Source organism: Sciurus vulgaris (genome assembly GCF_902686455.1).
Source record: "Sciurus vulgaris genome assembly, chromosome: X".
NCBI classification, from domain to species: Eukaryota; Metazoa; Chordata; class Mammalia; order Rodentia; family Sciuridae; genus Sciurus; species Sciurus vulgaris.
In genome coordinates this window covers 36,023,535-36,039,063 of record NC_136471.1, presented here as the reverse complement: position 1 = coordinate 36,039,063, position 15,529 = coordinate 36,023,535, and the positions used below count along the sequence as shown (strand labels likewise).

Genomic DNA, 15,529 nt, shown 5'->3' with positions numbered 1-15,529 from the left:
ACCATCGGCCCAAGGCCACCATGCGGAAGGTCGAACCGGCTCAGGCACATAAAAGTGGAATTTATATTCCTACATGCACATAATAGTCAATGTAATTCCGCAGTTCTTCCGCTTTTCCATCCTTCAGCTCCCCCCACGACCCCCTTCCTCTACTCCACTGTAGGAAATGGAAAGGCCCCCACCAAGAAAGGCCGCTCGGATCCAGTGCCCAATCGGGAGTCCTCCCTCATCAAGGAAAGGAAAGGAAAAACAGGTTCAGGAGACTTACCTGGGTGCAGCCACGCGCCAGCGAGAGAGGCCTGGCAGCTCCGATCTCCGCGCACTGGGGCCAGTTGAACCCCACTGCGTCCTTTGCGGTAAACGGTGCCTGCGTCATGGCGGAGCAGGTCGCCCTCGGTTTTGCATCAACAACGTTTCGGTTTCCCGGGGGGCAGGGGTCTGTAGGCAAGCTGGAAGAGGAATTGGGAATTCGGGTTTCAGATGTCGGCCCCGCCTAGGGGCGGAGTGGAACCTCCTAACAAGATGCCTGAAGGGAGGGGAAAGGGGGGCTTGGGAAAGTCAGGTGGGAACTATCTCATAGTTGCTAGTTGCTCAGGATAACCTATTTGTCTCCTTTGAGTAAGTTGCCTGTTGGGAAGAAGGCAGAAGATGACTGAAGGAACAACAAAATCTTAGATCAACATTCACAAAAATATTTGGAGGAAAAGTTTGAGTACCTTTTCAGCGGGATGTGGTGCACACCTGTAATCCCAGCAACTCGGAAGGCTGAGGCAGAAGGATCGCAAGATTGAGATGGCCTCAGCAATTTAGTGAGACCCTGTCTCAAAAAAGGGGGGCTGGGAGAGTGCTGGGGATGTAGCTCAGAGGTAGAGCACCCTTGGGTTCAATCGCTAGTACCACAAAAAGTACCCTTTCAAATGATGTTCTAAGTTTATGATTCGTATACCTAAGGTTATTAAAGCTTCAATTGGTACCTCACGGCTGAGAAGCTAGTTCCTAAGACCAGGCACTCCCAGCGCTGTCACCTTCCGCTCTTTATGGGGACCAGCACCTTTTCTGAGGCCTTCCAGGGGATGCTGCAGGTGGAGTGCACACCGCCTGACCATTGTGTCTTCGTTCCTTTATTTTGAAAAAGGAATACCTCCTCTTCCACCTGTAAGTGTATATAAGAAAACAGAAGATAGCCCACAATGACCCCCACACTAAGAGGATTGTTGAATCGGGCTTGTATCCTCCCAGCACTTTGATCTCTAAGAGGAGTGGGTGTGGTGGAGGGAGGGGAGAAATGCAAATAAAGTCCGTTAGAACTGTTATGTACAGAGCTCTCCTTTATTTCCATGAACAAACTAGTCCTTGATTTTTACTATTTTTTTTTTGTTTTGTTTTGTTTTGTTTTTTGTTTTTAGACTGTAATGGGAATTGAATTCAGGCCTTAGTGCAGGCTAGGCAAGTGTTCTACCACTGAGCTATATTCCAGCCCCTTTCTTCCCTCCCTCTCTTTTAAATTTCAAGACAGGTGGTCTCTAAGTTGCCCGGACTGGTCAGGAACTTGTGATCCTCCTGCCTCAGTCTCATGAGTGGCTAGAATTACAGGGCAGTGGCACTGCACCAGGCTCCCCACCTTTTATTTATTTTTTTTTTTTTTAAGAAAAATAATTTCCACAAATGCAGATACCTTACAGAAGAAAACGGGAATCACACCTGCTCATGTCCATGCTCATGTCCTTTGTAACCATTTTTAAAGAAACCCATAGTCTCTGCATCAACCTCCAAAGCAGCACACCTGGGCATTGATTGCCTGTAACTCCTCCTTACTTCCTGCCTCCATCCCTCTCTCCACCAACTCCGCAGCTGATCAGCATCTGAAACCCGCACCCCAAGACCACCTGCTGACTGCTACTTCCAGCCTTGGGCTCAGCTCTAATTCATAGCCATTTTTTCTTACCCTTTCCTTTTTTCTTACCCTTTCCAAAAGTGGTGGAAATGATCAGATCAAGAGAAGGAGGAAAATGAAGGCCTTGAGGTTATTACCCTTGCCAGGTAACTTTTTACATTTTAGGTCAATATAAGAAATCTCATAAATCCCAGCTGTCTTCTGGTGAGGGGTGGGTTGGGGAAGAGGTTAAAACTCCACCTTATAGGAGGTAAGAAGGGAAAAGAGTTTCCAACTCCCCACACAGGGAATTAAACCTCAAAGACCTGGGCTGTGAATCTCAGGGCTCCTTTTCTGGAATTTCTCCCTGTTTTCCCTCCTTCACATTAGGAAGTAATGGCCATTCCCCTACAGAAAGAACCAAGTCAAAGCCATTTTTCTGTCTCCATTCCCTGCACTGACAGATTTAGTTAACTAACTCAGTGTGCTAGGAAAGATTCACAGAGGTTAAATAATTTTGCCAAGGTGAATCATGGTGAATTCACATGTACAATGCTCCTAGGATGCAAATCCTTTTGCTTTCTCTATACAAGGAAAGGTACTCAACATTACTAGTCATGAGAGAAATACAAATCAGAGATGGGGTTGTAGCTCAGTGGTAGAGCGCTTGCCTAGCATGTGTGAGGCGCTGGGTTTGATCCTCAGCACCACATAAAAATAAAGGCATTGTGTCCATCTACAACTTAAAATATTAAAAAAAAATACAAATCAAAACCATAAGTGGATATCACTTCACAGCCAATCAGATAGCTACAATAAAATAGAATAGAAAACAACGAGTGTGTTGAGATTTTAGAGAAATTTTGGAATTCTCATACACTGCTGTGAGAAATAAAAATGATGCAAACACTGTGGGAAGCAGTTTGGTGCTTCCATTAAATGTTAACATGTTACCACATTATCCCAATTCTCGTTATACAACCAAGAAAATTGAAAGTGGACAAAAACTCGAATGTTTATGGCAGCATTATTCATAAGGCCCCAAAGCAGAAACAACACATTTGTCAGCAGATAAATGTTTAACAAAATGTGGTATGTTCATACCAGGAAACATTATTTTGGGCTGGGGATGTAGCTCAATAGTAGAGCACTTGCCTGAGTGGTCCTGAATTTGATTCCCAATACCACACACAAATCACCTTGAATTATTATTTAGTCATAACAGGGATAGATTCATGACACGACATGAATTAACCATGAAAATATTATAATATGTTAAAGACACTAGACACACAAAAGAATGCATATTGCATGATGGCATTCATCATGAAATATCCAGAGTAGGCAAACCTATACACAGACTTTTTTTTTTTTTTTTTTTTTTTTTTTTTTTTTTGCAGTGCTGGGGATTGAACCCAGGGCCTTGTGCTTTTGAGGCAAGCACTCTACCAACTGAGCTATAGCCCCAGCCTATACACAAAAAAGTGGTTTAGTAGTTGCCAAAAGCTAGGAGAGGAAGTAATGAGGAATGACTGCTAATACATACAGTCTTTCTTTTGGAGGTGATAAAAAATGTTCTAAAATTGCTTGTGGTAAGGATGCACATGTGAACATGCTAAAAAACAGTGACATGCCTACACTTTACAAGGGCAAACTATATGGTGTGTGAATTGTATATCAATAATAAAAATAAGATAATTAGCACATAAGTTTGATAACATTTAGGAAAAATATTGATGGGAAATTACACAACATGAGTGAATCAATGTGAGAATATTGTGGCAAAAATGTACAAAATATCGTACAGCAAAAATGTACAAAATATATGTTTTGAGTGTGATATAATGCAACTGGAATACAAAGCATCTACTCTGATTATTCTTGCCCAAAATTGCACCTCGATTTAACCAATCCATAGATTGAACTTCAAGATCTTCTGTTCATGAAGGAACATGTTTTGCACAAGGATGTAAAAAACTCTACAATGAAATGTAAGAAAGTGAATATTTACAGAACAAATAATAAGCTAGTGTCTCATCAAAGGAATGGAAAATCAGGGGGCTGTTATGTATTAAAAGAGGAATGGGAGATATTTGAATCAATACTAAATGTAATACTTCTTTGGGTCCTAATAAGTACAAATAAAATTTAAGAGGTATATTTATTTCAAACAGGGAAATTGGGCATTTGTGTTTTCATGTACCATTAGAGAATAATTGTAATTTTTGTTTGATGCCATGAGGGTATTTTGTTTGTTATTTTCCCAAGTCTGTAATATGCTATGGATTGCATAGTTTTTTAGAGTTCATGCATAAAGTCATATGATACTTGGAATATACTTTGAAATACACCAGTAAAAAATAGCAAATGAAACATAATTGGATGGATATTCATTACTGTTGAAGCTGGTTGCTGGGCACATGGAATTTTCCATATGTTGTTTTATTGACTTCGTTTTTAAAGTATCCATGATAAAGAGTAAACAAGAACAGTTGAGAGTAGTAATCTGAATACATTACTGACAAATATGAATGAAAGAGTTGATTATTAGCAGGGCATGATGGAACTCACCTGTAATCCCAGCTACTTATGACGCTGGGGCAGGAGGATCGAAAGTTCAAGGTCAGCCTGGGCAATACAACAAGACCCTATCTCAAAAATAAAAAATAGGACTGGGAGTATTGGTTGGGTGTGTCTCCAGGTAGGAATAGAATCAGATCATTCTTTTCCAGAACTGTAAAATTATTCAACACCTTTTGAGGGATATGGCATTCATTTTTAATAACTCATACCAGAGTATAAATATGTGGAAGGAAATTCTGAAAGAAGTATATGGTAGTGTTAACAGGGTCATTTCTGGGAACGATATCAACACTAAGGTTTTCTTTTGCCAAACATGACATTCATTCCTTTAACAAACATTTATTGAGCACCTACTATGTGTGAGATATCTTCATGCTGGAAGTACAACCATGAAAGAGACAAAACAGTCACTGCTCAAATGGGCTTCAAATTCTAGTAGGGGAGATTAAGAAAATAGAGTCAATAAGATACCAGTACACTCTATAAGATATCAAAGACCTGACTGAGAAGGCCACACCAGAGTAAAGACTTGAGGGAGGTAACAGAGTTGGAGATCTGGGGATGAAAGTTGCAATGACAGGCACTGCCTGTGCTTTCTACAAAATTTCCCCTTTATTATTGATAAAGAGCATTGCCCTCCTATTTTGATACAAGAAGCACTATTTTGTTGTCATTGTTTGGCAGTAGAGTGAGGCTATAGACACACACAGGAAGTGTGTATGTTTCTAAAAAATGAATCTTTTTGGAACGCATGTATAAGCAGATCCTTCCATTAGCCTCTCACTTAAGTGGCTTACTTCAGGGTTGTAAGCTGTTGTTACTGTGTGTGTGTGTGGTGCTAGGGATGAAACCCAGGGTCTCGTGAATGTTAGGGAAGTGCTCTACCACTGAGCTGTACCTCCAACCCATCATTTACAGCTGCTCTAGTAACAGTACTGTACAAAATCCAAACAGGTGCTTGACACTTGGTACAGGGATAGCAACTATTATTGGGATCAATAAGTTAGGAGTGGGAGGGCATTTCTGTATCTGTGGATGTAGGGCTAAAAGGCTATCTATTTCATTGACTTCAGGGACATGACTTAAGGGGAGCAGAAAAGGCTGATCTGTTCTTTGACCACAAACTTGACTGCCAGGAGAATACAGGGTGAAGTCACTAAGTGGTCACAGTGGATTACATCACAATGGGCTCCTTGCTATAAAATCCAGAGCATCTCTAGGCTGAGGTTATTTCTCCTGAGGGTCTGTAGTGGCAAGCAGGGTTCTGGGTGGTGGTGGTGATGGTTGTTAAATAGTTTTAAAAAGACTGAGTTTTTTGAAAAATACTGAATTCCTACTTTGGAAAATTGGTTTGTATTTGTGGCTTAGGTATTTAATAATACTTGTTTTCTTTTTCAGGTCACAGTATTGTAAACACATCAGAGTGTGATTTACAGCTACTGCCACCCTGCAGTGGTTTGGACTCACTTCAAGCAGATGAAAATTGGATGCTGATTTCACAGCATCTGATAGGTATGTAATACAATTCTCAGTTGTAGTTTTGATTGTTGTACCACTTCTGTACAATAGCCTCCTTTTTAAAGGTAGGTCTCTCACTGAATTTCCTTTGTTAGTATTGGTGTAGGCATTGTGTCCATGTATAATCAATAGCTATTACTGTTAATTATGATGATGGCGAGAATCTTCTCTGTGTGACTGGAAAGATCAACTTAATTTGGTAAGTTCCAACACCCTTGAGCAGTTTAAGCTCAAAACCATTATTTTACAAGAGCTGAATACCTTGATTTTTAGAAGCAAGACTTTCTGAAATGTTTTAATCCAGTTTATACTGGTTCCATGGAGGGTTGGTAGGAATAGTGTGTCCATTAGGCTTCCATCAGTACCATAACTTTGTTCTTAGAGCCCAACATGGAGTAAAGAAAGACGGGGCCATTTCAGTACCCTAAGACCTTTAGAGGCTTATTACAGCCGGATATGAAGCCTTAGAGCTAGGAAAGAATTTGAGGTGATCTTATGTGTCCCCTGGATTGCTGATGAAAGGTCTTCTATCATCCTACATTGAAATCTTTGAAGGCTGATGTGAGACTTCCCTTGTGAAATGTCCTCTCTCTTCTAGGTAAGTAGTTTTATCTACACCTAACTGAAATAGCTGTTGTGAGGGATCAAGTATGAACTCATTTGTCATGTCTTTAAAGGGAGAAACTTAGAGATGTCCAATTCCAATCATATATTCTCTTCTCCATAGCACACACAGGGCCAGCTTAAAGTAATATTTTCAAAGTGAATGACTTATTTATGATATATCATTTTTTTGTGATTTTAATATCAATATATACTTATTGTAGATGATTTTGAAAGCTTTGTCAAGTTTGATGAGGGAGTCATAAGAAACTACCTTCAAATATTTATATTGGTTTATACTCTTATGGATCACAAGGTTGACACACACTCTCTTGGTGACTTGGGTTAGTTGGCTTAAGGTTCAGCCATCACTGACCTTTTGTACTGTGTGCCATATTCTTATGATTCTGCTCTATTAATCAAAACCATTAGTGTAAGGACAGGTAAGGGGCCAGGTGAGAAAGGGTGGTTAGCATAAAAAACCCATTGTGACATCATCTCTGATGTTGAGCCAATCATTTTACTTAGTTTCAATTTCCTCAACTAATGGAGAATCAAATGTTTCTTAAAATATTATGACCACACACACAGGACCAGCTTAAAGTAATATTTTCAAAGTGAATGACTTATTTATGATATATCATTATTTTGTGGTTTTAATGTCAGTATATACTTATTGTAGATGATTTTGAAAGCTTAGTCAAGTTTGATGAGGGAGTCATAAGAAACTACCTTCAAATCTTTATATTGGTTTATACTCTCTTATGGATCACAAGGTTGGCACACACTCTCTTGGTGACTTGGGCTAGTTGGCTTAAGGTTCAGCCATCACTGGCCTTTTGTACTGTGTGTCATATCGTTATGATTCTTCTCTGTTAATCAAAACCATCAGTGTAAGGGCAGGTAAGGGGCCAGGTGAGAGAGGGTAGTTAGCATTATAAACCCATTGTGACATCATCTCTGATGTTGAGCCAATCATTTTACTTCTCTTAGTTTCAATTTCCTCAACTAACAGGAGAGTCAAATGTTTCTTAAAATATTTTGACCAAGGACCTTTTTGAGAAGCTGATAAATGGTGTGGAAATTTTATTTTTATGAAAGCACATGTTGACATACACACAAAAATTCAGGAATTTCAAAGAAACCATTCTTGGTTTTGAATACCCAGACTTTTAAGGGGCATGGTGTTTCTTCCAGTTTCATACATATGTGATTCTAGTGTCATCTGTTGTTCAAATCATATCAGTTCCCTGCCTAAAACTCTCCAGTATTTTCCCTTTAAATTAGAATTTAAAAAATGACCCACCACGGCCAACAATCAACAAGATCTGGTTATATTTTGCCATCATCACTCAGTTTTCCTCCTTAGCTACTTTGCCCTAGCTAATCAGGTTTTGTTTTTTGTTTTATTTTTATACCAGGGATTGAACCCAGGGGCACTTAACCACTGAGCCACATCCCCAGCCCCTTTTATATTTTATTTTAAGACAGGGTCTCCCTTAATTGCTTAGGGCCTTGCCAAGTTGCTGAAGCTGATCTTGAACTTGAAATCCTCCTGCCTCAGCCTCTTGAGTGCAGTGGTGCACACTTGTAATCCCAGCAACTTAGGAGGCTGAGGCAGGAGGATCATGAGTTTGAGGCCAACTTCAGTGACTTAGCAAGGTCCTGTTTTAAAACAAAAAAGATAAAAAAGGTTGGAGCTATAACTAATGTTAGAGCAGCACCCCTGGATTCAGTCCTCAGTGCTGAAAAAAATTACAGCCTGAAATATGGTAAATTATCTAATATATATATATATATTGTTTCAACTTTCAATAGAGTCTTGTGTGCATTAACAAAAGTTGAAGGAAGTCATAAACAAGAAGGAGTACAATTTTCAAGAGGTAAGGCTATATTAGTATTAGATATATTTGGTTTTCAAATACTTTAATATCACATATCCTTTCTTTTTAGAAGATTTCAAAAAATTTTTTTGGTACCAAGAATTGAACCCAGTTGTACTTAATCACCCAGACACATCCACAACCCTTTATAATTTTTATTTTGAGACGAGGTCCCCCTAAGTTGCTGAGGCTGGCTTTGAACTTGTGATCCTCCTGTCTCAGCCTCCCGAATCACTGGGATTACAGGTGTGCATCACCATGCCTGGCAGTAGTTCTAAGTTCTGATCTCAGTTTTGCTACTCATTGACTATGGCTTTAAATCACTTCTACCCGTTGGATCTGAGATTCATCATCCTTAAAAGGAGTGTATATGATTAGTGAATTTTAAGGCCTTCCTCATCTCATACAGTTCAGACGTGTGTTATTCTGATTCAAGTCATTTCCTGTTAGCCAGCTGAAAACTAGGTTAGTTGCCTTGTTCTTACCCTTCCACAAACAAGAGAAAAATGATATCATAAGGTTTTATAGAATCCAGAGAGAAAATGAATGAAATTTTGGATAGCTGAATTTAAATTAGAATTGTGAGCCTCTTTGCAAAAGTACCAATGAACCATTTACAGAAGCAAACTGGAGAGCATGCTTGTGTAAGCATGAAGCTCAAAGAGCACATGAGGAGAAACTAATTTTAGGAGGGGAGATGGGAGTGCATATTCAGCGAAGTCTTCACATAGATAGTCCTACAGTCAGACAAGCTTGCATTGGAGGATCTCCATCTTTTCAGTGAACTAGCACACAAGGTCATTCACTGGCCGTGAAGGCTCTGAGGTGGGTTTAAAATTTACAGTAAGAGAGTACAGAAGATTTGGATAAGCTAACCTGGAATATTTCCCAGGGACTCCAGTATTAATAAATAAAACAAGTATTTCAAATTTGAGTCCAGATACTTATAAACCAGTTTGCTTACCCACTCTTCCTTCAGACTTGGATATGAAAGACTTTTATAATTTATAAAGGTCAGATATATATTGAAGAGAATCAACAGCAAGAGCACTTTGAGGGGCATCAAATCATTTTATTGAGAGGCTGAGGCTGAGGAGGACAATGAGATCTGATAGCCTTGGTAGGGCCAGATCTCTCCTGCCTCACCAGTGCTGAAAAGCTGGAAACACTTTTTGTTGTTCCACATACTCAAAAGATCTATCACTCTGATAAACAGGAGGAACATCTTTGGGATTTGTGTATAGTCTTCTAGAATCACAAGGTAACATTGACAACCAAGGGCAAGTAAGATGTTAACAATATCTCTCTTCGACTGAACTTAAACAGTGTTCTCTCTAAGTGTTCAGGTTTGTTTGCACTGTTTAGAGACTTGGTTGAGGTAGGAGCTGTGGCTGGACACTGCAGAAGAATGTTTACCATGACATGGTCTCTAGCAGAGCCCAGCATTGTACCTTCTTTGAATTCCCTCTCATAACATTGTTTTTTGGAGTAAGTTGATTAAGGACCTTCATTTATTCATTCAACAAATACATCTTAGGTGTCTTATGTGTAAGACACTTTACAAGATACAAATATGGGAAAGACACAGTGTTACCCTCAGGATAATATAATCTAGAATCACAGAAAAATTAATCTTATAACATTTTATACATGTGTTTTGGTTAGCTGCTTCAAGGAGAATGTCATTATGGCATATATCATTCTAACATCTGATTTTGAGGAGCAGCTCTTTGATTGCTAGATAATTAAGGGTTCCATAGAATACTTTTGTATTAACATGCATTAAATTCAGTGTTTCAGAAGTGCAATCTCTTTTCAAGATTAAATACAGTTGAGAAATTGAACCTACTTGATGGTTTATTATTAGGTTTCATTTTCTAATTTATTTAACTTAAATATAAGGTGTATAACATTAAAAACAGATCAGTTATTAAAATCTAATTTTTAACAGCAAACCAGTAACGATGCCCATGATAGTTAAGATAAACTCCTTCATCCACCTATTCTTTTTATTGTATTTACCCCCCAGGTGTAAGAATAGGTTTCCTTGCTATGGACCAAGGCATATTTCTTCATTACTACTACTAAAATACTAGCAGTAGCTCCACTCCTACAGAGGTGCTTAATATCTTGAAAATAGTCATGGCTAAAGTCCTGGGAATTCATGAAATGAAAAAATGTTCTATTTATTTCACCTATAATTTTGTTTAAAGTTTTCTGGAAACTACATTATTTAAAAAAATTTGTAGTTATAGATGGACAGCATGCCTTTATTTTGTCTATTTTAATGTGGTACTGAGGATGGAACCCAGTGCTTCGCATTTGCTAGGCAAGCGCTCTGCCACTGAGCTCCAGCTCCAACCCCTAGAAACTACATTATTAAGTGTTCATTTATGGTGATGATTATTGCAGATAATGAAGAATTCAAAGCCGAGATATAAAAGCAAGAAAAGAAGCCAGAAGAGAAAGAGAAATCGAAGAAATTGGAATAGAATTCCTGTAACACCAAGTCCAGGTAATCTGACATGATGTAAAGAAATATATGAACAGAATTGGGCTTTCTGGCAATTTACATTTAAATTTAAATAACTCTGCAAATTTGATTTGTATACTTAAATACTATGATATAGTCGTGCATCTTAAGTTACATGATTAAGAGAACACACACACATACACATATTGAGATAAGGTTAAGGTTAAGTGCTAAGATCTGCAATGTGATTTAGGAAGCTAGAGGCCTAGGAGAACCTGGATGCTTTAGTTCTATATCAGGTCATCTGAAGGTTTGCATGGCCTAGACCCAGAATGAGCCAGTGTTTCAGTTTGAGTCCAGAGGCTGGGGAAAAGCTGATGCCCCAATTTGAAGGCAGTCAGGCAGGAGGGCTTTTCTCTTATGAGGGGAGAATCTGGATTTTTGTTCTATTCAGGCCTTCAACTAATTGGATGAGATTTACCCCACATTAGGGAGAACCAACTGCTTTACTTAATATACCAGTTTAAATGTTGATATCATCCACAAACACTCAGAATAATGTATGACCACATACCCTGACATTAAATGGCCAAGTCAAGTTCACATAAAATTAAGCATCCCATGTCCACCTCTTATGAACTTGGTAGGTATATACATATACTTAATACTTAATTTCCAAATAAAGATAATAACAAGGTCATAATTTTGTCTAACATTGAATAAATATTCTGTATATAAACAAAAACCATGAAAAGGAGGTAGTCTTTCAGTCATGTTTATTCTTTTCCTTAATGTTCTATAATTTGAATATCATGATTTAACATGAACAATACTTAAATACTATGATTTAAGTATTTAAGTATTGAATTTAAGTATAAAGTGAGTACACCTTAAGTTACCTGATAAGGAAATAAGAGGGAAGAAAACAAAGATATCTGAGATATACACACACACTCATTTAAAAAAAATGCCCAGGAACCCCACAGCTCAGTCAAGTTGACACATAAAATTAATCATCACAACTATATTTCCTTTCATGAAGAAAACTTTCACTCATCTAAATGATCCTCAAAGCTTTTGTAGACCTCTGTAATTTTGACTACCATTAGGTCAAACCTATAAACTTTACATTTCCACTTATATTCTGTTTGACTAAAGCTCCCATGCATACTTAAAAATTTCACTAGGTGGTCTATACTTCAGAACTGCTTAAGTATTCTCCTCAGGACAGCTTATATATGGAAGGAATATGTAGAAAATGAACATTACATCTTAAAACATTGTATATACAAGGCCCAGGCCATATAGAATGCATTTTTGTGTATGTTTATCATAAAGTCTAATTTCTCAGAGCCAGGCACAGTGGCGCACACCTGTAATCCCAGCAAATCGGAAGGCTGAGGGAGGAGGATGGTGAGTAAAGCCAGCCTCAGCAATATAGTGAGGCCCTAAGCAACTTAGCAAGACCCTGTCTCAAAATAAAATATAAAAAGGGCTGGGGATGTAGCTTAGTGGTTAAGTGTCCCTGGGTTCAATCCCTGGTACCAAAAAAAAGTCTAATTTTTCAATTGATTGTGGCATTGGGAATTGTACTCAGAAACTTGCACATGGCTGGACAAGCACTCTATCACTGAGCTACCTCCCCAGCCCTATAATTTTCCATTATTTTGGAATAGTGTTTAACAAGGCTTTTGAGGATGCCAACTTTCCTAGCAGAGTTTTAGCAGAAGTAGTAATATTGTCAACATAGTGATTGCTCACCATGTTGCCATCATTCTACTAAAGAATTGTGTTAATAATCAACAGTGAACTCCAGGTGACTTAATCTGGTGGCCATCTCCTAGCCTCACACTGCTTCACTATATTTATATTTGATTATTTTCTTCAATTAAGATTTAATTTTTCCTTTCTATTTGCTTCCCTTTTCACATCTCTGAGAAGTTGTTTTTCATTTTATTATGCCCCAAATAAGGACATTTCCCCAGGTTTTGTCCCCAGCTCATAATAAATAACATTTATTCAGGTAGAAAGAAAATTGAATTCTTACACTAACTTCATGACCTTCCATCAGTTACTTAAACTTAAGGAATTTCAGTTTCCATCTATACAAAATGAAATTAAACTACTTTTGCTACCTATTTTATAAAGTTATAATAAGGACCAAAAAGGGATAATAGATATAAAAATTTTGATAAGGATATATTGCTATGCAAATGGTTGTTTCTTATTGTTAACTATTGGTATTAGAAGATGGCTGAGTTAACAGTGCAATAAGACATACTCTGTACAAAGCTAATTGCCCTCCAGAGGGTGAAACCCATGACCCTTGTATTAATTCTCCAAATTTGAATCAACTAATCAAAGGGGCCCAAACCACTTAGAACATGTATTTGCTTCTATTTATCATGAAATCTAATTTTTCATTATTTTGGAATAGTAGTTCATAACACCTTTGATGAGGTTGCCAACTTTCCTTGCATTAAATTTTTAGCAGAAATAGTTACTGTGCAGAGCTTGAAATGCTTATCAAATATCTATATAATTCTTGTGCATTTACTATTATTTATTTGAATATTGATAAATTAATAAAATCATATAACCTCAAAAGCAATCACAAAAATTCACTGTTATGTATTCTGATTGTGTTTATTATTGAAACAATTCAAACATGTTTCTTACCACTTATATTATAGGAATGTGGATCCACAGGTTCATCGTAGCTTCCAGAATTTCCTTCATTGAATCTACAGGTGGATGGAAGGCAGAGGAGTTTCTCTTTGTCCAGTTTTTTTACCTGGAATAAATGGGAAACCACCCTTAACACTACTACCTTTGTTCGAGGACCTCCTTTTCTAACACCATCTCTGTTGGGGGAGCCTCATACTCCAGAATTGTTGCTTGTTCTAACATATGAAATGAAGCTGAAATAAATGTATAAACCTTGAACTTTATGTACAGATTTTTGAACTGCACAACTTGAGAATTAGTTGATCAAAGGCATAACTTTGACTACAGTTTAGGGTGTTTTTCTAGTCATTAGTGATCTTTCATGTGTGGATAACTCTGCAGTTGTGTACAAGTATAGGTTAATGTTAGAGAATATGACTGCTAACACTTGATTTTCTTTGTCTTATATTCTTTTCTTAGTATAGTATATCAATAATTGGAAACTCCATGGAGAATATGGGATTCATATAGAAGGCAAAGGGGCATCCATAATGTTGTATGAGGGCAATTATATCATTTTCCTAGAGCTGCCCTAATAAATAACCACAAAGAATTACCACAAACCTAATTGGATTTTGGTGTGGTGCATAAAAGTGCCTTTTTCCTGTATATTTTGCTTAATTATAATCAGTGTTTTAAAAAATGTTTATTTTAAAGGTCAACACAGTCCCCATTAACTATGAACTAACTTTCTAATAAAAAATTACTTACCCAGCCCACCACATGGGGAAATGATTCATCCATGTATATTTCCTATAAAGGAAAGTAGAATGACAATTTCATTTTTTGGTTTAGTTTACCATTTAAATATTTATACCTGGCAACAGGAAGATCTCATGAATGAATGTCGTATATGTTGGCAGTTCAGTTTATGTAGCTTTGTTGTATAATTTGTAATAACACATTCTATTTCCTCGCCATTGTGCTTCATTGATTTTCATTCTCTGGACAGCCTTTCTGGGATCTGTTCTAATTAAGTACAGTTCTCAGGATATTCTCTTTGCTTTGAATTCATGTATGCATTTCTGGTCTCCTGCTTACACACCACTCAATAAATTTATCTTATCTGCATTTCATGGTGTTAAAAGATAATGAACATTTGTATATTCTTTTTCCTGCAGGAGAAGCATAAACAGGTGAGTTTTTAACTTTTAAATTCCTTGATATTATAAAATTACAAATATGTCAGAGTTGATGTTGTGAAACAGTATCCCCCTTCTCCACATGGTGTGTTATCTAGCAGGCAAAGGGGGGTAAGCTTGACAAAGTAGTGTTTCCTCACCCTTTCAACTAGAGAATAAGGAACAGATTTTGGAAAGCAAATATAGTGAATTCTTATAATTTTATGCTGCCTCATCATCCACTTTAAATATGTTTCTTTCTTATACCAGAAACAGGGCTTCATCATCCTTGATACAGTTTTCAATATTATATTTCCTCCTAGTTTCTAGTATGGTTGATATAGATATTTGCCTCATAAACTGCATCCTGGTAGCCAGCTTCCTATAAGACAGATTATAATCTTCTTGACTCACCCCTCTGACCCCATACTCCATGTGGACTGTGCATATATGCCATAGTGACCACTACTCAATTATAGTATGACCCCACAGAATTTGTGCTTCATTCCTTTAAATACAGTAATTAAGACACTCCCCAGGAAACCTACTTAGGTAATTCCCAATAAAATATTGGCCTATGGGTCAGTCTCTCTCTTTCTCCCTCTCCCCCGCTCCCTCTCTTCACCCACTAGTTGAGCATACATGTTAGTTTATAATAAACATGAAGGTAAGATCATTTGTTGACTAGAGCCTCTAGTGCTGAGAGTGAAGTTTGAAATGCATTGGTTTTTGGATCCTGTACGTTCTT

General features: G+C 37.7%; 1 protein-coding gene and 1 long non-coding RNA gene across 3 annotated transcripts in view; both read left to right on the top strand.

Annotated features, from left to right (window-relative positions):
- Positions 1–15,529, top strand: part of LOC306651732 (uncharacterized protein) — a 484,650-nt gene that overhangs the window by 433,711 nt on the left and 35,410 nt on the right. The window lies entirely within an intron of this gene.
- On the top strand, positions 1,976–14,703 carry LOC306651734. Of its 2 annotated transcripts, XR_013761195.1 has the most exons (5): positions 1,976–2,040; positions 5,855–5,968; positions 8,396–8,460; positions 10,873–10,975; positions 13,627–14,703. It is a non-coding gene; the product is annotated as an uncharacterized lncRNA (long non-coding RNA). The 2 variants fall into 2 exon arrangements; XR_013761194.1 differs by lacking the exon at positions 8,396–8,460.